General features: G+C 33.2%; 2 long non-coding RNA genes across 3 annotated transcripts in view; one reads left to right on the forward strand and one right to left on the reverse strand.

Moving 5' to 3' along the window:
• Positions 1-5,173: 5,173 nt before the first annotated feature.
• The window catches only part of LOC143081894 (uncharacterized), a 203,725-nt gene continuing 185,040 nt past the window's right edge, over positions 5,174-23,858 (reverse strand). For both annotated transcript variants that reach the window (XR_012980138.1, XR_012980139.1), the window contains exons 2-5: positions 11,111-11,248; positions 10,188-10,644; positions 8,641-8,798; positions 5,174-6,468 (exon numbers count right to left, since the gene is read on the reverse strand). This is a non-coding gene — a long non-coding RNA (uncharacterized LOC143081894). The remainder of the gene's footprint in view (positions 6,469-8,640; positions 8,799-10,187; positions 10,645-11,110; positions 11,249-23,858) is intronic.
• On the forward strand, positions 11,574-15,655 carry LOC143081892 (uncharacterized). Its single transcript, XR_012980137.1, has 2 exons — positions 11,574-12,089; positions 15,455-15,655. It is a non-coding gene; the product is annotated as an uncharacterized LOC143081892 (long non-coding RNA).

Genomic DNA, 23,858 nt, shown 5'->3' on the forward strand with positions numbered 1-23,858 from the left:
TAATACAAAAGAAAAAAATAAGATAATAAGTTTACAAGTAATGGAAACAAAACAGATATACACACACATTAATAGTGGAAATGAAGACACGCCTTCAAGTTTCTTTAAATGGAAACGTGTCCTAAATTTAGATTCTTTAATCCCAATTAAATCAATGCTAAACTTTGTATTTACTTATTTAAAAGATAACAGATTAAAAATATTTAAATGGAAATTGCTGCATCATATCCTTCCTTGTAAACAACTGCTTTTTCAATGGAAGATAAAAGAAGACAGTAAATGTGACTTATGTAATGTAACAGAAGATTATAAACATTTTTTTTTTCTAGAATGTCATTACTTTAAAACTTTTTGGGAAAAGATCAAAATACTATTAAATAAAGTTAAAATAGGTCATCATATCCTAAACTACAGAAATCTCATTATAGGATATAAAATCAGTGATATTAATTATTATGATATAAATCTGTTGGTGACACTCATCACATTTTCTATCCACAAGTGCACCCACAGTTCAAATTATAAAACTACAAATTTTGATGTGTATGCCCTGTTCAAAAAAGATTTTTTGAACTACTTAAATATTTCGACACTTTCAGGTGGTAAACATGGTAAAATTTTGAAAGAAGTAAGCTTGTACATATAATTATTATTCTTGCATATATGTTATATGCTATATTTATGCAGCAATATATGTGTCTCAATATTATTTAATCTTAAAACCACGTGCTGTGGACTTCGTCATGATCATGATCAGCGACAGTGATAAAAGATTTAATCCCTACTATTCTTGAAGCATCCTTCATGTAATATACCACATATTCATAAATAAACTTATATAATGTACTTCAATTCGCAACCAAGTATGTACACCTACATAATTAATATATATAACAAACTGCTTCGAATGTTAATTTGCCTCCATCGTGTGATCCTTGATCAATAGGTCATGACCAGGTCAACTAGCATATATACAGAGTCAAAGCGGTTCACGAATGTAATTTTTCCGGAAATTAATTTCTGTTGTAATCTGTTTACATAATATTGTTACATGTAAATCTAACCTTCTATTATTATTATTAATTTACTGAACAATCTCCCTGTTTGTTCAGTAAAACTAACACTACAGGGGTGCCCTGTCAAATGCTGTAGACATGGTATTCATTATAACAGCAATAGTGCAATAAATCAGATTTTAGATAAAAAAAAAAAAAAAACGTTGAAAACTAGCATCGTGGAGGAAGATCCATTGTTCCAATGGAACTCTGTTCATCTTCCTTGGACGGATCGTAGCCCGTATTTGAACCATATCGAGCATATATGGAACACTATTGGGCGGAACGTGCGCGAAAGGACACCCCAGTTCAAACACATCATGAAATAAAGAATGCTCTTCATCAGAAATGGTTGCTGCTACCTTAGCAACAAATTAGTCGATTGTTGGCAGGAATCAGAAGACGTTTAGATGCGGTTATCCGTTTGAATGGAGGCTGCGCACAAAGTACTAATTCTTTGGCGTATAACGATCAACCATGATGTGAACAGTCATCTGAAGATTAATTTTGAAATGTCTGACATTGTAAGGTTCGACTACAGTTACTGTAAAAGTTGTCAAATGCATTTTTTTTGTACAAAAAACACTTCATTTTGTTATTAAAATTTTGTTATATAAATATTTTTTTTTCAAACATTTTTTGTTTGTTTCAATGCCAATGTTATCATAAACTATGTGTCAATAATATTATACAAATATTTTATTAACAAACTAAAAGACAAATTGAAAGAGTTGGTATTACTTTGCTTCATAAAAAAGAATGGCCAACGTAGATACAAGTATCTTGTCTTAGGGAGGGATAAATCCTACTTTGTAAAGAATCACTCTGATTCAAACAAAAAATTCTCTGAAACTGATATTATCAAGATGCTTGATTTCTTGATTGACAACATATTTGTTACGTTCGGAGGACGTGTTTTTCAACAGACTGTCGGCATTCCCATGGGAACAAACTGTGCCCCTCTACTCGCCGACTTGTTTCTTTATTATTATGAGGCTGACTTCATGCAGGAACTTCTTAGGAAGAAAGATAAGAAGTTAGCAATATCCTTTAACTCTACTTTCCGCTATATAGATGATGTTCTTTCACTAAACAATTCAAACTTTGGTGACTATGTGGAACGCATCTATCCAATCGAACTAGAGATAAAGAATACTACAGATACAGTTAAGTCGGCTTCATATCTTGACTTATATCTAGAAATTGACAATGAGGGTCGGTTGAAAACAAAACTTTACGACAAAAGAGATGATTTCAGCTTTCCAATTGTGAACTTTCCATTTCTAAGTAGCAACATTCCAGCAGCACCTGTATACGTGGTTTATATCTCCCAATTGATATGATATTCCCGTGCTTGCATTTCCTATCATGATTTTCTTGATAGAGGTTTGCTGCTCACAAGGAAGCTATTAAACCAAGAGTTCCAAATGGTGAAATGAAATCATCCCTTCGTAAATTTTACGGACGCCATCACGAGTTGGTTGACCGTTATGGAATAACCGTTTCACAAATGATATCGGATATGTTCCTTACGTCTTAACTACAATCCCCTTCCCTTTCATGAATATGACCTACCGAATTAGACTTTTTACCGGATTTGTAATCACATAAGCAACACGACGGGTGTCACATGTGGAGCAGGATCTGCTTACCCTTCCGGAGCACATGAGATCACCCTTAGTTTTTGGTGGGGTTCGTGTTGTTTATTCTTTAGTTTTCTATGTTGTGTCGTGTGTACTATTGTTTTTCTGTTTGTCTTTTTCTTTTTTAGCCATGGCGTTGTCAGTTTGTTTTAGATTTATGAGTTTGACTGTCTCTTTGGTATCTTTCGTCCCTCTTTTATTATATTCCATCCAAAAAAGAGGCTGATTTTTCAAAAATTTTAAAAAATCAAGGTGTTGCAATACTTTTTTCCATGTGTATATAACCACAAGTTTTTAATATATAGGAAAGTGAAAACTAATGAGAGCTAACCCACTGTAAGAAATGTTTCTTTGAAATTTTTAAAACTTACTCAGAAAAATGCTCGAGTCACTTGACCTTCGAATTCATAGCTCATAATTAACATTTTTACACAATATTTTAATAAAGTTGTTAAAGATTATTTGCTTCTCAAAGTGTAAGACGCAACACAAATCGTATGCTTGCATAAACTTACCAAAATACTTATGTAATTAATTCCTGAACATTTCGACATTGTCTGGTTTTATTTATCGATACCGGTTGTAAACAAATCACAATCACATGCTAAGATCCAACTAATTACGTATATCACAATATCGTCAGGTAAATACGCTATACAATCTATAGTACTTAAACTCTATGTCATTTGGACTCTTGTGGAGATTTGTCTTATTGGCTATTAAGGTAGATTCGTGGTATACCGCGAATTTGATATGCACAATTACAGTATAAAATCGGTCTAGTTATTTACCCAAATCTGCATATTTGGGGACAGATATAATACACAATCTTTAAACAAATACCATAAGGTTTTGTTTTTAAATCATTTTTTTCAAATGAGCCAGTTCAGGGGAGATAACTCGTTAGGTAAAAAAAAATGATACCGAACTAATAGGGATTTTTTTTATTTATCTTGTTGGAAGAAAGCAAATTAGGTGACACCATTTTTTTATTTTTATTTTCTTAAAACATATCATAAAAATGATCTTCTCAAAATTCATTTCAAAATTCTATGAACAATCTAACCAAATTTAGGCAATTTTCAACCACTCATAGCTTTCAAAATAGCAAGGTGACCCATACTTTTTATTATATTTAAAAAAAAAAGCATAGTAAAATCTTAATTTTGGCAAGTTAAAAGAAAATTCTGTCTAAAAATTCTATACTTATGATCTATATTAAATCACATCGTCTTTTTATATCATGTTTATTGTGAATCAATAATAATACAATTGACAAATACTCATTACTTTCTCAGTAATTGGTTGGTTTTTTCAAACGTTACTTCGAGTACATAAAAAGTCATTTTCCAATATGTATATGCATACAACTGACTCACATTTTAAGCTCAATAAATTCAATAGATAAAACACGTAGTTGCTTCTAACAAAACTGTTTTCAAAATTGTCAGAAACTACGGTTTTAACTCCCTCAGGCAAAGTTGACTTTTGTGAATTTGGCTATTTATTTTAGGTATTTTTGTAGCCCTTCAACTGTTTCGGTTCTTATACATCCTCGGATTTCAAATGTTTGGCTTTGAGCGATCCTTATGAAGGTAAATCCAGAAAATCGCTTTGGACGCAAGAAGTTAATAAACGTGCTGGTTTAAATTTTTTAAATCACTGGTTCGATACCTCTGCTGGTGGACTATCATTCCCCGAGGGTATCATCAGATCATTAGTCAGTACTTATCTACTGACATGATTTTATAAACTTTACTAAAATTGTCTGTTTATAAATTTTAAAATTATTCAGAAAGTAAAGTTTCAACTCCCTCAGACAAAGTTAACTTGAGATGAATTTGGCTATTCATGTTATGTATTTATTTTCAACGGTTTTGGTACTTATACATCCTCGGATTTTAAATGTTTGGCTTTGAGCGTTCCTGATGAAGGTAAATCATTAAAAGCGCTTCGAACGCAATACCTTATTAAACGTGTTGTTTTCAATTTGTTACGCATAGTGCATTTTTTTAAGACTTGATGTGTGTTGCTTACTTTTGAAACCCATGATGTGATCAAAGTTTGGTAACCTCTACGTCATTTGTTATGTGGTCAATAGTTGTCTTATTGTATCTTCTAATATACCTCTCGCTTTTTTTGCTAATGCGGCGTAAAGCAAACAACAATCAATCAATCCAATATACATCTGTTCTTCAGAATAAATTATTACTAGCAAACGTCTGGGTGTAAGAGGTATTATACTTTGAATTTTCGCTTATCAACTCAGTATATTATTTTACATTTAAAGCTAACAAGCTTTACCTCTCTAAAAAAACTACCTGAGACATTATTTTTCATTCTCTATCGTATGATAACATCAACTGCAGAATATACAAGGTTACAAATAATTAAACCAATGTTATGTGAAGACTGTATTATGTTCTTATTTTAATGCAAAAATTCGGGGAAATCATCACAAAGGAATGAAATCAGAAGATTGGATATTTATTTTAATGAATATGTGTATATATTTTTATTTTTTTACATATTAATTCTTTTCTTGTATGCGTTAATTATTAACCAGCAAGGACTTTTGTGCCTCTATTATTCATATTAATATCCACTAAACCTGCATTCTCCTTGACTGTTATATTGTGTACCAATAAACACGGAACCTTGAGTCATCGACTGCATGGATACTTGATACGTGGATCTTACATTTCCTCCAAATGTTTGGTTGTGAAATGTAGGAATAAAATGTTGCCGATTGCTTGCATACCAATCACTTTGGGAAGGACAATCATTCAAATGTTGCAAGTGTTGTTGATTCGTGTTGTATTGTTGAATTGGTTGAGACTGATACGATTCAGTATTACATCTTGAGTTGCCTTCTGACTCGTATAACTGTCTAGTATTTAGCTTTTCTCCTCGATATTGGTCTACATGTCGATCACTATCATACTCATAGTATCTTTGCATATGTGAGTCATTTTCATATGTTACGCCATAATCACAGGTATTGCCCTCTAGGCTGTTCTGATAGTTATTTGTCTGATTTTCAACTTCAAAACCACAGTTATCAAATTGTCTGCGATTTGTGCCTGAAGAAAACTGATCAACTTTATCCAGGGACGCATTGTGACTGCATGTTTCGTCCAACATGCCCTTGGCGATTGTGCGATGTTGTTTGCGACGTGAACAATAATATAAATTTAAACATAATAGATGCAGAACGCAAGCTAGAGTCACCACGGCAAATACACCAGGTGCCCAACGTTCGTGGTTTGAACATGCTCCTCCTAGCTTTATGTAAAGTAAACCAGGATCATCGCTATACCAAAGATACAACAAAATACTATTTTCTGTGTAATATAAAATGTAATAAACTGCAAAGAACTTCCCGCCACATTGTTCTTTCTTGTGACATTTATAAAATTCTGACACAGAAAAGCAAAAAATGTTGCCAATTATTCCTAAAATTAAATCAGGTTCTTCTAAAAATCTACAGCGTTCTTTTACCGACCACCTTTCACAACATCCGTATATGCATCCAAATGCAAAACGATACATTATAAATATTAAAACAAGTATACTGTATTCAGCAGTTACGAGTGCTATCAAAAGAATACGTGGCCCAATTTCAAACAATCGTGCACACCAGTGAAACATCTTAACCTTAAAGTCATCCTCCTTTTCATTGTCTGTTTTTCGAACTTGATGTTTGATGGCATTCAGCGACCAAGCAAGTCCAAGGGCAGATGCAGTCATGCTCAAGTAACGAATGATACCTGCAACAAAGAGTGATTAATCAAATTGTATAAATCATAGATATGTGCTGTTTATTGCATTTTATTAGCTTGATCACAGTTCTCCGACTACGTTACAATTTTGTTGTAACTATTGAAACTATTATAATTATGCAAAGCAACATGGTATCAAATAGCAGATATAAATATCAATTAATGATAAAACTATGATAACTATATATGTAACGGTGCTTCCATCTTGTCTAGATTTTAACAGAGTACTACTCGCTGAAACCAATAGATGAACTATGTTTATTTTAACATGATCTTAATCATGTTGATATTAGTTCATTTACCATTGCCACACATTTCATTATATTTTAACGAGTACTATACTTGCAAAAATGCGTGTGCGTATAATTTCAAGAAAAGAATGAATCGATCATGAAAATTATCAGTTTTTCTTGGTCACTAAGACATTGCTGATGTGGTTAAATCTGATAGGTATTGGAACATATATTCAATGCCCGTTATCACTGTAACCAAGATCGTTTTTTAATTTATAGATTGGCAGATAACAGAAAGGAGTAGGTTCAGTAAAAAACCCTTTTTGGCCCCAAAATATAGCAGTTTTACAAAAAATGTAATCTTTTAAATATTTACTGAAAAGGTGAATTTCTTTTTCTACATAAATATGGGCTGTTTGTGACAATACAATGTACATATATCGGGTACTAGCATCATTAAGTCACGCCAATTTACTGAAATCTTCACAATTTTAGCATTTTAGTTAAATTTTAGACGGTTTCCGTCTTAACTGAAAGTGGCCGCATTCGTGTTCATTCATAATATTGAAATGTAAGTTGTATATGGTGATAATACATACCATATATAAAGGTTGAGGATGACACGGATGCGGCCACTTTCATTTTTGACACAAACCATCTGAAAAGTGACGTTCTTTGGCATATTTGATGGATTTTTCATATTTAAGCTTGAATCGGAGCGTTTTAATGACTAAATCAGTTAAAATCTTTCCCAAAAACTTATTGAATCAACTGAAATAGACATTTAAGTGTTTAAAAAGTGTCCAAAATCTTTCGTTAGATGAAATTGAAATTTGAGGCCAATATCGGTCCTTACCGAACCTACTCCTTTACCAAGCAACGTTTTATACGTACTTTATTTTCAAATATATGTGTTTGATCCTGTTTATATAACGGAAGTATTAATCGATGTTTATACCAAGAAACAAAGATATTCATTTTTCTTAAATCGACGTAGAGCTGTCAAAGGTTAACTTGGAAAAAGGTCTGGTTTCAATCGGAATTGTCAAATCAAAGTTAACTTATGTTAACTTTATTGCAGGACTGTTTTCGAAGTTAACTTATGCTAACTTATGACATGACTATTTCGAAATTAACTTATATCAATAGCGGACCTGTTTCCAAGTTAACTTGTTGGCAGACATTAAAACAATCCTAGGAGAGCTTTTCAAGTTAACTAGATGTTGGTCCAAGGACTGGTCAGAGCAGTTCTAAATCCTGTCACAGGTTAACTTTGACCAGTCCAAATGACCGGTCAAAGCAGTCTAAATCCGGTCACAGGTTAACTTTGACCAGTCCAAATGACTGGTTATCAAAGTTAACGTGCTGTACAGCTTAAGACTGCACCCATCTGAACTACTTACTATGAAAATCCCACACTCTAATAAGAAATAGTGGTACAGTGGTTTGTACTAGAAAAAAGAAAATTCACAACAATTACTGAAATCCGATAAAAATTCAAAATGGAAAGTCTACAGTAGTTAAACCTCGTGTTCCATAGTAGTAACATTGCAAACACAATGTATAATGTGATTTGAAAGTCTGAGATATTGCTGTTAATCTTTGACATACATTAGACTACTGGGTTTGTAAAAAATCACTTTAATAGCCGTATGTGAGGTAGGATCTGCTTACACTTCTTAATTACCTGAAATCACCATCAGAGTTGTGTTGGTGTTCGTGATATTCAGTTTTAAGTTTTCTTAGTTGTGTTGTTTGAACTGTTAATTTTTACTTTGTACTTTGATTATATGTTGGTCTATTTTTTCTATCCAAAGCGTTGTCCGTTTGTTTCTTACTAATACCAACTTTTAGAATTATAATCCTGGTACTTTTGATAATTATTAGAAACTAGCCGATAACATTTTCAATTACTGTAATTGCTTACTTGTAGTAGAAGTGTCCAAATGTGTGTCTGTTATTGCCAGGTATATTTGCACTATTAATTGGGGTGCAGACTCTAGTGTAGCTTCCACCAGAGTCAAATAAGATGTTAGATATTGCCATCTAATATTTTCTTTGCCACGTGCAAGTAGCTGGGCATATCTGAAACACAAAGTATACTTGAAGAATTAAGTACTATTTAAAACGATTCACTGAACAACTGATTTATCTATTTTGTAAAAAAGAAATAATATTTACCTCTGTATACAATGTACCTAACCAAAAACCTAGGATGTGTAAATATAAATGATAACGTTGTTTAAGTTAACGCCACTTAATCCAAGTCGAGTTTAGTCATATTGACCTTACATTTGTATTAATACGTGACATCCTACCTGTATTGTGTATGTATGAGACTGTCATCAAAGTGAGAGGGTTAGCGCTATAAAACCAGGATTAATCCACTATTTTCTACATTTGAAAATGCCTGTACCAAGTCAGGAATATGACAGTTCTTGGCCATTCGTTTTTGATGCGTTTTGTTATTTGATTTTGCCATGTGATTATTGACTTTCCGAATTGATTTTCTTCTAAGTTTAGTATTTTTGTAATTTTACTTTTTATATGCGCACATACATTTTGATTTCGATATTGATATTGTGTCACAAATCAAACTTTCTCGTTAAGTGCATGTTACCTTGTTTCAGGTTAAGTGTATTTTGGTCGAATGAAGTCATTTCAATTGATTTTTTATAGTTTGCATTTTAGTATTGAAATGGTAAAGTACTGTATCAGATGAGGGTGAATAATGTTTTATGTAAACAGATATAAACCCGCTGCATTTTCAGGTTCCTGTCCTAAGTCAGGAGTTTGTTGTTCAATGGTTGTCGTTTGTTGGCGGTTTTTATAGATGTCTCTCGTTTTTCTTTAACATGACGGTACCCAAATTGCACCTTTTTGACAGTTTTTTCACCTACGTTTTTATGTTGAAGACAAAAATGTCCATTGTGTGTTAATTGTGTAGCCGTATCCTCCTTATTATATAGGTTTCCAATTTGATTTTTAATCCATATTGAGTCATAGAAAAATGGGGTTCAATCAACCGCCAAACTATCTATGATTATCCATGAAAGCTCCATATGTTGATGTAAACTGTGAACGTTAATTGTATTTTTGAATATATTCACATATTCTGTAAGACGTGTATAATGTCAAATAATCTAAATACAAATTGTTGAGTCACAAAGAATTTTTTTAAGAATTTGTCTGCTGTTTATGTTGAATAAGTACATTGTGGTACTCGGTGCAATTTGAGTACCATGACGTTATAAATTAAATTTTTAGTTTTCTTGTTTGAATTGTTTAACATAATTTATTGTGGGGCTTTTTTAACCTTGCTGATCGGTGGGATATTAAGCCACGTGTTTAAGAGTAGTACTTAGGTTTGTTATGGTCAAATTTTTACACATTGTGACTTGTGACTTGGACGGAGTGTTGTCTCATTATAACGTATACAGCAAAAACAAGCATATTACCCAAATAATAACTTACATGAATGTTGGTAACAAAGCTGCAAATGGACAGACAATCAGTATTATCACCAAACCAAACAACTGGAATACCAATTGCTGTTTACAGGATAAATCTTGGTATGTACATAACCAATTGTCGTGTTGCTTTGCAAAGAAAACAAATGCTAAGAAAAGAATAGGGGCGAAAGTAAAAGCCATGACCAGCACAAACTTTGAAGTTTGTCCAATTGATATGTAATGTATGAACATGAATACATCAGATACAGTGTCGAACAGGTACAAAATATATGTAAGCAAAGTAATTACGACATGAATTACTGACTTTGTGTAAGAATCATGATAAGGTTGTCCTCCAGAACAACACACTCGGTAGGCAGCTGCATACAAAATAATAGCCATAACCATTCCAAAAATTGCAGCACCCATAATCGGTATTTTGAAAGATTCACTAATGATGAAAATTGATGACAAAGTATCTGAAAAAAAGGTAAGGGTTGAAGTCGATTTTAGCCTAATTATGGTAGGCACAGAGTTTCATATGTTTCATGTTTCATATCATAAAAGAAAAAAATGCGACGCATATTAACAGAAATCTGAGAAGGACGCTAATAAAAAATACGAAGTTTAAACATGATCAATTTATATATCACAAAGAGGCAATACAAAAATTTACAAATGAATTATGGTATAGATAATCGATGCACTTAAAATGGATTGTCATATTTAAATGTTACAGGAGCGAAATTAGAGTGTGCAGGGTTTTTTTTCTGGTAACTTTTCGTTGTATTTTCTTACTTGAGGGAGAGGTTGCTTCGAATTCCTTTTAGTATGGTGAAAGTGATTGTATTGCATTTTGCAGATAATTTATTGTTAATTACGTTTTTCATGTTTACAGTTTTAAAGTATATCTGTTGAAAAAAACACATGCATGTAAATATATACCTGATGTCGTAATTTCATAACTATCAAATGGTGTTGTGATTGATTGGTTTATGGTTGATGTCTCACTTTTTGTACAATTCAAATAGTACAAGTATGTAATGAAATCCGAGTCGGGTGGAGTCGTCTTGAAGTCCATAGCTGTAATATTCAAATAGAATAAAATAATTGTATTTTGCACATTCTGCACGAATAAGCTTTATTTAAAGTATTCCTTATTGATGACATGGATTGACAAATGAACTACTAATAACCCAGTAAATATAGAAAAACATTCAGTGTAGATGACTTTTGATGTGTTATTCGCTTAACGTGAAAGTTGCAAGTTGTTCAACAGTTCATTGAGAAAGTGTTATATATATATATATATATATATATATATATCAATTATTGGCGTAAAAGTCAGCATTTCGTGCGTAAAAATGACCACCAAAGTAGGCACGGGGTTTAACTATGCATTTCCCTGCATACTTAAACTGTAGCGATATATTTCTCTATGAAAAACTTATTTGTTCATTGAATTACGGTATCATTTTTAAAGGCTTTTACATTATCTTCCACATGCACCAAAAATTAGCTCAATTGCGTTTATTTTCGTGAAATGCCGACACTTCGAAATTTCAAGACGTATATATGATGACCTATGCGCTTGCTTCAAACATATAACTTAAGAGTGCACGGTCTTTAATCATATATTTCTCATTTAAACTGATATATATATTGCTTTTTATTTATGAAATAGATAAAGTGTAAAATACCTTAATTTTTGGTTAAATTATATAAAGCCAACTTTCTTAGTTAAAAAGATATATTTAATAAACCGATATATACGCCTCGTTAAAAGGGTTTTCTTTTCTAGCAATGAATCTCACGTGATTAAATACGTCACATGTTATGTGAAGGACATTTGATATCATGTACAGTCTGTAGAAAATGGAAGTTATATATTTTGAGATTTACACTATATTACGAGTTTATCAAGGTATGAAAATTCCAAATAGGATTTTATTTGTATTATTTGTTTATTGTCAGTATAATAGATATAATAGATAGGTATTAAATGCATTTAGTTGTTATTTTTGGCTAGATGAGCTCTTGACCTACTTAATGTAATAAATAACAATAGCTTATTTACATTTAAATTTATCACAGACCCTGGCGGATCTAGAAATTTTCATAAAGTAGGGGCCCTCTCTAGTCAACTTTCAATGATTCAACAGTGGCGGATTCAAAATCGGTAAGATTTTGTGTTCCCTATATAATCCCCCCTTTTTTGTCCTGGGTTAGGAACCCCTTTTAAAAATGGTTTGATCCGCCTGTGTTCCCTTAATATTTAACCACTTTTCAGAAATAGAACCCTGCGCCCCCTTAAATCTACCTCTGGGCTCTGGGTTATATCTCCAATTGAGGTCATATTAGAGAAATCAGGTGTACAAACACCAAAGTAGGCACGGGGTTTAAGTATGCATTTCCCTCTATACATAAACTGTAACGATATATTTTTATATATGTATTGCTTTTTATTTATGAAATAGATAAAGTGTAAGATACCTTAATTTTTTGTTTAAATTAAGTAAAACCAACTTTCTTAGTTTAAAAAGATATATTTAATAAACCGATATACGCCTCGTTAAAAGGTTTTTTTTATAGCAATGAATCTCACGTGATTAATTACGTTTTTACAATGATTTTTATAGTTGTTACAATAATGAAACAATAATGACACAAATCATAAACATGAATTTAACTATTTCTTAGATGTTAATCTACAACCAGATCAGAGCCATATACATAAAAAGGCAAAACAATATATTTATTAGCTAGATGAGCTGTTGACCTACTTAACGTAATAAATAACAATAGCTTATTTAGATTTAAATTTATCACAGACACTGGCGGATCTAGAAATTTTCATAAAGTAGGGGCCCTCTCTAGTCATTATTCAGTGATTCCACAGTGGCGGATTCAAAAGCGGTAAGATTGTGTGTTCCCTATATAATCCCCCCTTTTTTGTCCTGGGTTAGGAACCCCTTTTTAAAATGGCTTGATCCGCCTGTGTTCCCTTTATATTCAACCAATTTTTCAGAAATAGTTCCCTGCACCCCCTTAAATCTACCTCTGGGCTCTGGGTTATATCTCCAATTGAGGTCATATTAGAGAAATCAGGTGTACAAACACCAAAGTAGGCACGGGGTTTAAGTATGCATTTCCCCTCTATACATAAACTGTAACGATATATAATTATATACATATATTGCTTTTTATTTATGAAATAGATAAAGTGTAAGATACCTTAATGTTTTGTTTAAATTAAGTAAAACCAACTTTCTTAGTTTAAAAAGATATATTTAATAAACCGATATACGCCTCATTAAAAGGTTTTTTTATACGCCAGTCAAAATTTTGACGGGACGTATTATGGTATACAAATGTCTGGTGTCCGTCCGTCTGTTCGTCCGTCTGTCCGTCTGTCCGGCGTAAACATGTCGCACCGTAACTTAAGAACGACTTATCCAAATTTCATGAAACTTAATATAGTTGTTTCTTATGATGGTCAAATGATCTGTATACTTTTTGGTGAAAATAAGATTTAAACTTTTTGAGTTACGGCACTTTGTAACTAAAACAGGGGTGTGCTTTTTTTCACATGTCGCACCGTATCTCAAAAACGTTTCTTGATTATTGCTTAAAACTTTACACACTTCTTAGTTATATTAATCTTAATATCTGTATATTTTTTGGTGATGATTCAAAATTTCCTTTTTGAGTTTTTGAGTATTTTGTTAAAAGGGGGAGGGTTTTTTTACATGTCGCGACGTATCTCAAAAACGATTTATGATTATTGCTTAAAACTTTACACACTTCTTTGTTATATTAATCTAAAGATCTGTATACTTTTTGGTTTGATTCAAAATTTTATTTTAGTGATATTTGTAAAATAAAACAGGGTGGGAAGGGGGGGGTTCACATGTCCCGCCGTGTCTCAAAAATAATAAATGGTTATTGCTTAAAACTTCCTCAGAAACTATTTATGATTATTGCATAAAACTTCCACAGAAGACGTCGGGCGTAAGCTGTTTTTTTTATAGCAATGAATCTCACGTGCTTAAATACGTTATTACAATGATTTTTATAATTGTTACAATAATGAAACAATAATGACACAAATCATAAACATGAATTTAACTATTTCTTAGATGTTAATCTACAACGAGCCATATACATAAAAAGGCACAACAATATATTTATTAGCTAGATGAGCTGTTGACCTACTTAATGTAATAAATAACAATAGCTTATTTAGATTTAAATTTATCACAGACCCGGTTGGATCTAGAAATTTTCATAAAGTAGGGGCCCTCTCTAGTCATTCTTCAGTGATTCCACAGTGGCGGATTCAAAAGCGGTAAGATTTTGTGTTCCCTATATAATCCCCCCTTTTTGTCCCGGGTTAGGAACCCCTTTTTAAAATGGGTTGATCCGTCTGTGTTCCCTTTATATTCCACCAATTGTTCAGAAATAACACCCTGCTCCTCCTTAAATCCACCTCTGGGCTCTGGGTTATATCTCCAATTGAGGTCATATTAATGCAGTTTTCATCACTTATTTTTCAAGATTCATCATAACACAAGTTCTTTATCTAATAATGTATATGGCTGAATCCGCCTCTGTAGAAATTATCTTTCTGAAACACAAAATGCATTTAACTTTTACACATCTAGTGTATGACAGATCTTAAAACTTTTCCAACTGAAGCCAAAAGCCAGAAAACTTTTTATTCTCATAGTGGTGTGAACATGATTGTTGTTCCCATAATACTTGTTCCCCCTGGAACAAGTCTTTGAATGGTAATAAGTTCTTTGGAACAAACATAACATAATTTTATTTCCACCTTCTTAAGATATTTTCCTGGAACTAAAATGTTATATGGTTTCATAATATCTGTTCTTTTAGAGAGAGTGTCATTTGATTTTGTATACTTGATCACACCTTAGTTGATATTCACCTCACATTTCATTTACCTGGACATGAAGTACATACAAAGAACATGAAGAGTGGGCAAGAAAAGGGGAACGTGAACCCTGGAACACATATTTTTTTTTAAAATCTCCGGACTGACTTTAAATTAAGTCCCTGTTTATTTTTTAATAGACTGTGAGAGAAATCAGGTGTACAAACAAGAAACACGAGGCCGGGATAAGGTACCGGTACTTCATGTATCTCTAACAAATGTAAAATTCAAAAAAAATATTATAACACTAAAAAAAATTTATAAAAAGAGATACTGAAATGTTTTATTTAGTGTATAAAGTGTTTTTTCAAAACTAATATATTTTCTCGTTTCAGCTGAAAGTACCTCTCTAATAACTGTTTATGTGCTGCTTAAAAATATATTGCAGCACTTCACAGTTGCTTGAAAGGTTGAAAATGTCATCATGCAGAAATTAGAGCAGATTCCTCAGATTAAAATCATTGAAAATGGATAGATGCACTGGTCCTGGTGGTATACATCGATACAATTAATCTTAATTACATTTGGAATGAAAATTGTCTTCTTTTTTGGTTTTTTGCACGATAAAACCAATATTTAAAGTGAGTCACTCGTTAAAGGTAATGTTTATCCCATTCTTAAACCAATGCATGTATATCATCAACTTAGTCTTCTGTGCATTTCTAATGCAAAATAAGGCAAAATGTTTGGTCCGATTTGATTCTGTTATTACAAACTTTTTAAACAAATTACTTCCCTTTGTTAATCTGAGACTGGTTCCATACCGGACAATTTGGCTTTTGCCAATGCAAAGTATGATGGATTGAAAATGATGTATCGGCGGTTAAACTAATTTTGTATGAAAAATAATTTCTGATGTCGTAAGTATTTATCTAAACAACAAGAGGGACGAAAGATACCAAAGGGACAGTCAAACTCATCAATCTAAAACAAACTGACAACGCCATGGCTAAAAATGAAAAAGAAAAACAGAAAACCAATAGTACACATGACACAACATAGAAAACTAAAGAATAAACAACACGAACCCCACCAAAAACTAGGGGTGATCTCAGGTGCTCCGGAAGGGTAAGCAGATCCTGCTCCACATGTGGCACCCGTTGTGTTGCTTATGTGATTACAAATCCGGTAAATAGTCTAATTCGGTAGGTCACATTCATGAAAGGGTTATTCCATAACGGTCAACCAACTCGTGATGGCGTCCGTAAAATTTACGAAGGGATGATTTCAACTTCACCATTTGGAACTCTTGGTTTAATAGCTTCCTTGTGAGCAGTAACCCTCTATCAAGAAAATCATGATAGGAAATGCAAGCACGGGAATATCGTTTCAATTGGGAGATATATACCCCGTATGCAGGTGCTGCTGGAATGTTGCTACTTAGAAATGGAAAGTTCACAATTGGAAAGCTGAAATCATCTCTTTTGTCGTAAAGTTTTGTTTTCAACCGACCCTCATTGTCAATTTCTAGATGTAAGTCAAGATATGAAGCCGACTTAACTGTATCTGTAGTATCCTTTATCTCCAATTTGATGGGATAGATGCGTTCCACATAGTCACCAAATTTTGAATTGTTTAGTGAAAGAACGTCATCTATATAGCGGAAAGTAGAGTTAAAGGATATTGCTAACTTCTTATCTTTCTTCCTAAGAAGTTCCTGCATGAAGTCAGCTTCATAATAATAAAGAAACAAGTCGGCAAGTAGAGGGACACAGTTTGTTCCCATTGGGATGCCGACAGTCTGTTGAAAAACACGTCCTCCAAACGTTACAAATATGTTGTCAATCAAGAAATCAAGCATCTTGATAATATCGGTTTCAGAGAATTTTTTGTCTGAATCAGAGTGATTCTTTACAAAGTATGATTTATCCCTCCCTAAGACAAGATACTTGTATCTACGTTGGCCATTCTTTTTTATGAAGCAAAGTAATACCAACTCTTTCGTCTTTTAGTTTGGAATATGGAATACTTGTGTAAAGAGTAGAAAAGTCAAATGTTTTAACACTGTTACAAGATGAAAGAGAGTTAGATTGTATGTACTCTAAAAGATCTTTGGAATTTTTAAGTATCCACATCTGATTCACGCCACCTCTAGAATAGGCAGTTTCACAATAACTTTGAAGCCCATTTTTGATTGCTGATAAAGTAGATGTTAATAATTTAGAAAGAGGTTTCGTGGAGCACTTGGAAGTTTTTAACAATAATTTCTGATGTCGTAAGTATGTATCTAAACAACAAATTAATGTAATTAAAAGATTTCAAAATCTAAGATTACGCACAGGTAAATTTGCTGTTCCTGCTAGCTCTCCATTGTAATAAAAAAAAAATGAATGTCCCTCATAATGGAGACAACTAAAAAAAAGGTATCTAATTACAGGGTCGGGAATTGGCAAATGGACTATAATAATGCTTTTTTTCTGCTTATCATGTTTGTGGCTTTGATCTTGTTGTACGTGCTTTAACATGATGATGATGGAAGTGTTTAACGACATTGACTGGATATACATCCCGCGGGCAATTGGTGAGCTTTAGATATTTTCTGCAGTTGGTATCACAAGGATTTGTATAGTAAGACTTACTATACAAATCCTTGGTAATCAGCAACAGGTTGAAGGCCGCTATTTTGGTGCACGGCCATCTTGGTTATGCTGAGCTATTTTTGGTTTGTTTACTCTTTTGATGTTTCTTTTGTACTTCACAACGGCTACTTTCAGGCCCAGGTTGGTTAGCTTGATAGCCCGCTAACAACGATGATGGCGTACTAGTCTACGAGTTTCTGACGTAGTAATAACGATGCAGGTAGCATAATCAGTACCAAAGTCGTGAGACAGTTAAATGAATGTCCATTATTCAACACCTCGGTTACAGCTCTCGAGCGTTTGTCGTCATAACACTCCCCCATCAAAAATAAATTTTGGAGTGTATGCTGACGCGGGTTGGTTTCTGTCATCGAAAGAAGTTAGTCGTTAATACATCTAATAATAAAAATTCCTAATTTTGAAGCAAGAATAAAACTAAAATTTTCATCGCACGAAATTGAAATAAAATATAGTGTACGAAAATCCATACAAATAAAATATTAAATAATGATATGTTTTGTTTCTATTAAGTTAATGAAATTAAATGAATAGACAACTTTCGAGTTCGATGCATTTCCGTCAAAAACTCTAGTTTTAGTGAACGTCATTTGTGCGTTTAGGGGCGTCGTCACTTCCATTCCAATATTGAACAAGTGGTTGGAAAACTATACTTCTATATTGTACGAATTATTCGGCAAATTGAATTCTCAAAATTGACAATCAGCACTACTGTCATTCGGAATTGTCATTAAGTACCTATATAACAAGCATTATTTCTAGTTTATCCTGCATAATGACGATCACTAAGACGCTTGATGAACGTTAATAGTGCAGGGATACAGGCGATCCCCTCTATCTGGTAAATGACGTCATAAAGGCGCGTATAATTGACGAGTTTTTTTCCGGTGACGGATGAACTCGAAAGTGGTCTATTGAATTAAAATTTCCAAACTATATATTTAGATTTCTCATATTTCTCGACTGTCTTCAATTATTACAAACAAAAAGAAAAATGTTTATTTAGCGGGTTTTTTCTAAAACAATATATCTTCATTGTTTTTTGATATTTCAAAAGACATCTTATTTTGTTTGTTTGCCAAGCTTACTTGTATGCGGTTAGTACCATCACTAATAACTCCTAACTATTAAAGACCAAATGACCTAATTAACAACAACAAATGGAAGTTTTTAACGACCTTGACTGGCTAGGCAAAATAAACCTGATAATTGGTATTCAATATATATAATCCTAGGTCATGCCTGACATATTTCACAAAAACGGCCGATGAAAACTTCGATAACTCCTTAAATGTTAAAATGTTAAAATGATTTTATCAAAACAAAAATTATTAGATGAAGAGTTATATTATCTATCGAATGCATACCTTCACAACACACTAAAACATATATTTCATGTCCTGAGTGCAGTTTGTATGTCCTGCGTGCACTCAGGACGTCCTGAGCGGTGTTTAGACGTACCGGTGTCTTTTGTTTAAGTGTTTCATTTTTTTTACATTGTCATTTTGGTGCCTTTCTTAGCTGACTATGCGTTATGGGCTTTGCTAATTGTTGAAGGCCGTACGGTGACCTAAAGTTGTTAATTTCAGTGTCATTTTGGTTTCTTGTGGAGAGTTGTCTCATTGCATGGCAATCATACCACATTTTCTTTTTTATGTTTGTAAAAGTTAACGCACGACAAATGATGACAATTATTCACCTAACCCTGGTATCAGGTGAGCTAAAACATTTGCATTCAAGTATGACTACATATTTTGGAATCAAAACCAGGACACTATTGACTATTGGGCGCGGTTTTTATATAGTTATCCTTAAATGTGTTTTGTGTATGTTCAGTGGAAAATATTACAGAGTAATGAAATGGAGTTTTGAAAACGATCTGTAAAATGTCGAAACATATACAAGAAAAACATACAATCTTCACGCTATACAATAATTTCTACGGAATTGGCTTGTACAATTTCTTTCGACAGGCTTGTAAAATTCTTCTTTACCAGTCAACAGAATTATAATATACAGTGTTAATTTCCATTGTTTAACGCAAGCGTACATTGTAGATAAATAAATTAAATTGTAGTGACCTGGGGTCGTGTCATCGAAGGTGTCTTAGGACTAAGACATGTCCCAAGACCATCGTAGGAGATTTTTTTGCTCTTAGCCATGTTATTGAAACGATCTTATTTTAAGAGATGTCCTAATGGTGGTCCCAACTTTAGGAGTACTACTAAGGTCTTAAGGACATTTTCACTTTAAGGATAACTTTATGAAGTCTTAGCATATAAAATTAAAGAACCTTAGTGAGCACGCTCACATACCCCACGTCCCCACATTGTCACTGGAGAAATTGAATAAGTGTAAGAAAAAAAAATTGTATAAGAAAAAATAATGACTAATAATTTCCTGTCAATATGCACATCTACATACAGTGAAACCTGGGTAAACCGAACCCTGATAAAACCGAATTTCAGTTTAAACCGAACAATTTTCAAAGTCCCACACAATTTCCCTATTAATTAACGTTAATCTAACCTGAAAAAACCGAACCCTGTCAACACCGAATTCCGAACGCTTTTTGAAGGCTCGTTAGTAAATTTGTATCTAAAAATTACCTGTCAAAATCGATCAATACCAATCAAAACAATAAAATATAATTAATTATTTGCATGATTTAATTAAACAAACACAGGGTGGCAGAGTATCCCCGAAGGTATTTGAGGTTTAATGAACTTGTGAGTTGTTATTACAAACTAATTAGCATGTCTGTGTGCATGTATAAAGTGATTTTTTCGTAAAGAAACGTTAAACTGGTCAGTTACCCCCATCGCCGATAATGACAAGAAAGGAACTTTCCCTCAGATCAATTAAATGAACCTTACTCAAATAATAACGGCCACAAAATCGAAACTGCCATTCTGTAGCTAAACTGTTTAATTAAATAATAGTTTGAAAGCCTTTCACCGGATTAAGAAGTCGTGCAACACAACAAGGTCAATGGATTTCGATTGCTGGATTCCCATTAGAGGCCCTATATATTTGATTCGAATGCTCCCGAAGACTTCCGTTAGTTATTTAGCAACGATAAAGTCCGAGAATAAACTGGACCCCTGCTGTTGTTTCACTGTTATCGTGTGCCGAAGTATCAATCAGCGGGTGACCAGTTTAGTCCGATAACTCGTGTGTACAATGACATTCCCGATTCAACTACGGAATCGTCATATGACAGTGACTGTGAATCTGAATTGGTCAGTGAATTAACGGATGAGAAAATAATTATAAAAAGCAAAATCACTCCACGTCGGACATCTCCCAACGACGAGCGTGATTGACGGAGTGGCGTTTGTTTATCAACAAAAATGTAGCAATAGTTATCAAAGGTACCAGGATTATAATTTTGTACGCCAGACGCGCGTTTCGTCTACATAAGACTCATCAGTGACGCTCATATCAAAATATTATATTGCAAAACGTCTATCTTTTATCTTCTTTTATTTTCACATTTACATCTAAATCAACACAAAAATAAACTGTCGGCTGTTGTGTCACAATGTAGTATGTCCTTATTATCTACAAAATTTCATGAAATACTGTTGTGTGGTTTCAGAGGAGTTGAGATGACAAACTGTTGCAGAAGTACATTGAAACAAATAAGTTCAAAGGGGCCTAACTCCTAGAAAAAAAATGAATCGTAATTTCCTGTCATTATGCACATCTACGTAGTATGTCCTTATTATCTACAAAGTTTCATGAAATTTTGTTGTGTGGTTTCAGAGGAGTTGAGATGACAAATTGTTGAAGTAGTACCTTAAAGCAAAAAAATTCAAAGAGGCCTAACTCCTATAAAAAAAATTGAATCACAATTTCCTGTCGATATGCACATCTACATAGTATGTACTTATTATCTAAAAAGGTTTCATGAAATTCTGTTGTGTAGTTTCAGAGGAATTGCGATGACAAACTGTTGCAGTAGTACATTTAAGTAAATAAGTTCAAAGGGGCGTAACTCCTAGAAAAAAAATTGAATCGTAATTTCCTGACGATCTGCACATCTAATAGTATGTCCTTATTATCTAAAAAGGTTTCATGAAATTCTGTAGTGTAGTTTTAGAGGAGTTGCGATGACAAACTGTTGCAGTAGTACATTGAAGCAAATAAGTTCAAAGGGGCGTAACTCCTAGAAAAAAGTTGAATCGTAATTTCCTGACGATATGCACAACTACATAATATGCCCTTTTCATCTAAAAAGGTTTCATGACATTCTGTTGTTTGGTTTGAGAGGAGTTGCGATGACAAGAAACAGGACCGACGGACGGACGGACGGGTCAAAAACATTATACCATCCGCAACTTCGTTGCGTGGGGTATAAAAATGAATCCTGCAATTAGCCAACTATTGTATAAATAACAGGTACATACAAATAAATGTTTGCTTTTTTGTACTTGTCCTGTTACCCCAATTCCACGTTGAGCAAGCAGTAATATGAACATTTCTGTTTCCAAACCAGTTCATTTTGGGGTCCTCTTCGCGGTCCGTGTTTCAACGATGTCGATTTTGTGAAATTAGAGACAATGATTTTGATTTTATAACTAAAGTTTCAAGTGTTGGGAGTAATTTCAGGATTCCTCTTATATGCGTTGCGGACTATATCGACTGTATACCTTTTGTTCCTCTGTTAAAAAGCTTTCGAATGAGATATAGGGTATATCTATAATTAGAGCTAAAAGGTCGCAGCAGTTCATTCCATTTTTCAAATTCTTCATTTCATTATTCAAAATTTCTTATTTTTCTTAATTTTCACGCGTATTTTGGCATTTAGGTCCTCCGTAACCCCTCTAATAGTCAATGCTGCACATATCGTTTATACTCAGTTTATTCTATTACCAACAAGCTCTCATTTGGTGTATTAATTTTGTCTTGATTAGGGGCAAACGGCTTGCAACAATCCATTCCGTTATTCAAAATAAGCTATTTCTTAATGTTCAAACGTATTTCGATGTTTTGTTCCTTCTGTACTCCTCTAATATGCGTTGCAGAACATATCGTTTATCCTCAGTTTATTCCTCTATCAATAAGCTTTAATTTGTATACAGTTTGCCTTGATTAAAGGCCTAGGCCTTGCATCAGTCCATTTCATTATTTAAAATAAGCTATTTCTTAATGTTCGAGCGTATTTCGATGTTTAGATCCTTCATTACTCCTCTAATATGTGTTGCTGAACATATCGACTATTTATCTTGTTTTCCTCTCTTAATAAGCTTTCAAATGAGGTATAAGGTATATCAATGATTAGGGGCTAAATGGTGACAGCAGTCCATTCCATAAATCAAGTGTATTTCGATGTTTAGGTCCTTCGTTACTCTTCTAAAATGCGTTGCGGAACTTATCAACTATATATATTTTGTTTCTCTCTTAATAAGCTTTCGAATGAGGTTGAAGGTATATCTATAATTAGGGGCTAAAGTCTCGCAACAGTCCATTCCATTATTCAAAATATTCATTTTATTATTCAAAATTGGCTATTTCTAAATTTTCACGCGTATTTTGGCATTTAGGTACTCCGTAACCCCTTATGGTCAATACGGCACATATCGTTTCAACTAAAATTATTCATCTATCAATAAGCTTTAATTTAGTGTATTAGTTTTGCCTACATTAGGGACTAACGGCTTGCAGCAGTTCATTCCGTTATTCAAAATAAGCTATTTCTTAATGTTCAAGCGTATTTCGATGTTTAATTCCTTCGTTACTCCTCTAATATGCGTTACTGAACATATCTACTATATATTTTTTTTTCATCTCTTCATAAGCTTTTGAATGAAGTATAATGTATATCTATAATAAGGGACTAAAGGGTTGCACCAGTCCATTCCATTATTCAAAATATCCATTTCGTTAATCAAGATTGGCTATTTCTTAATTTTCACGCGTATTTTTGAAATTAGGTCCTCCGTAACCTCTCTAATGGTTATTACAGCACATATTGTTTAAACTAAATTTATTCCTCTATCAATAAGCTTTAATTTGGTGTATTAACTTTGCCTTGATAAGGGGCTAACGGCTTGCAGCAGTCCATTCCATTATTCAAAATAAGCTATTTCTTAATGTTCAAACGTATTTTGCCGTTTTAAGGTTCTTCGTTATTCCT

This window comes from Mytilus galloprovincialis, chromosome 7 (genome assembly GCF_965363235.1).
Source record: "Mytilus galloprovincialis chromosome 7, xbMytGall1.hap1.1, whole genome shotgun sequence".
In the NCBI taxonomy this organism is placed as follows: domain Eukaryota; kingdom Metazoa; phylum Mollusca; class Bivalvia; order Mytilida; family Mytilidae; genus Mytilus; species Mytilus galloprovincialis.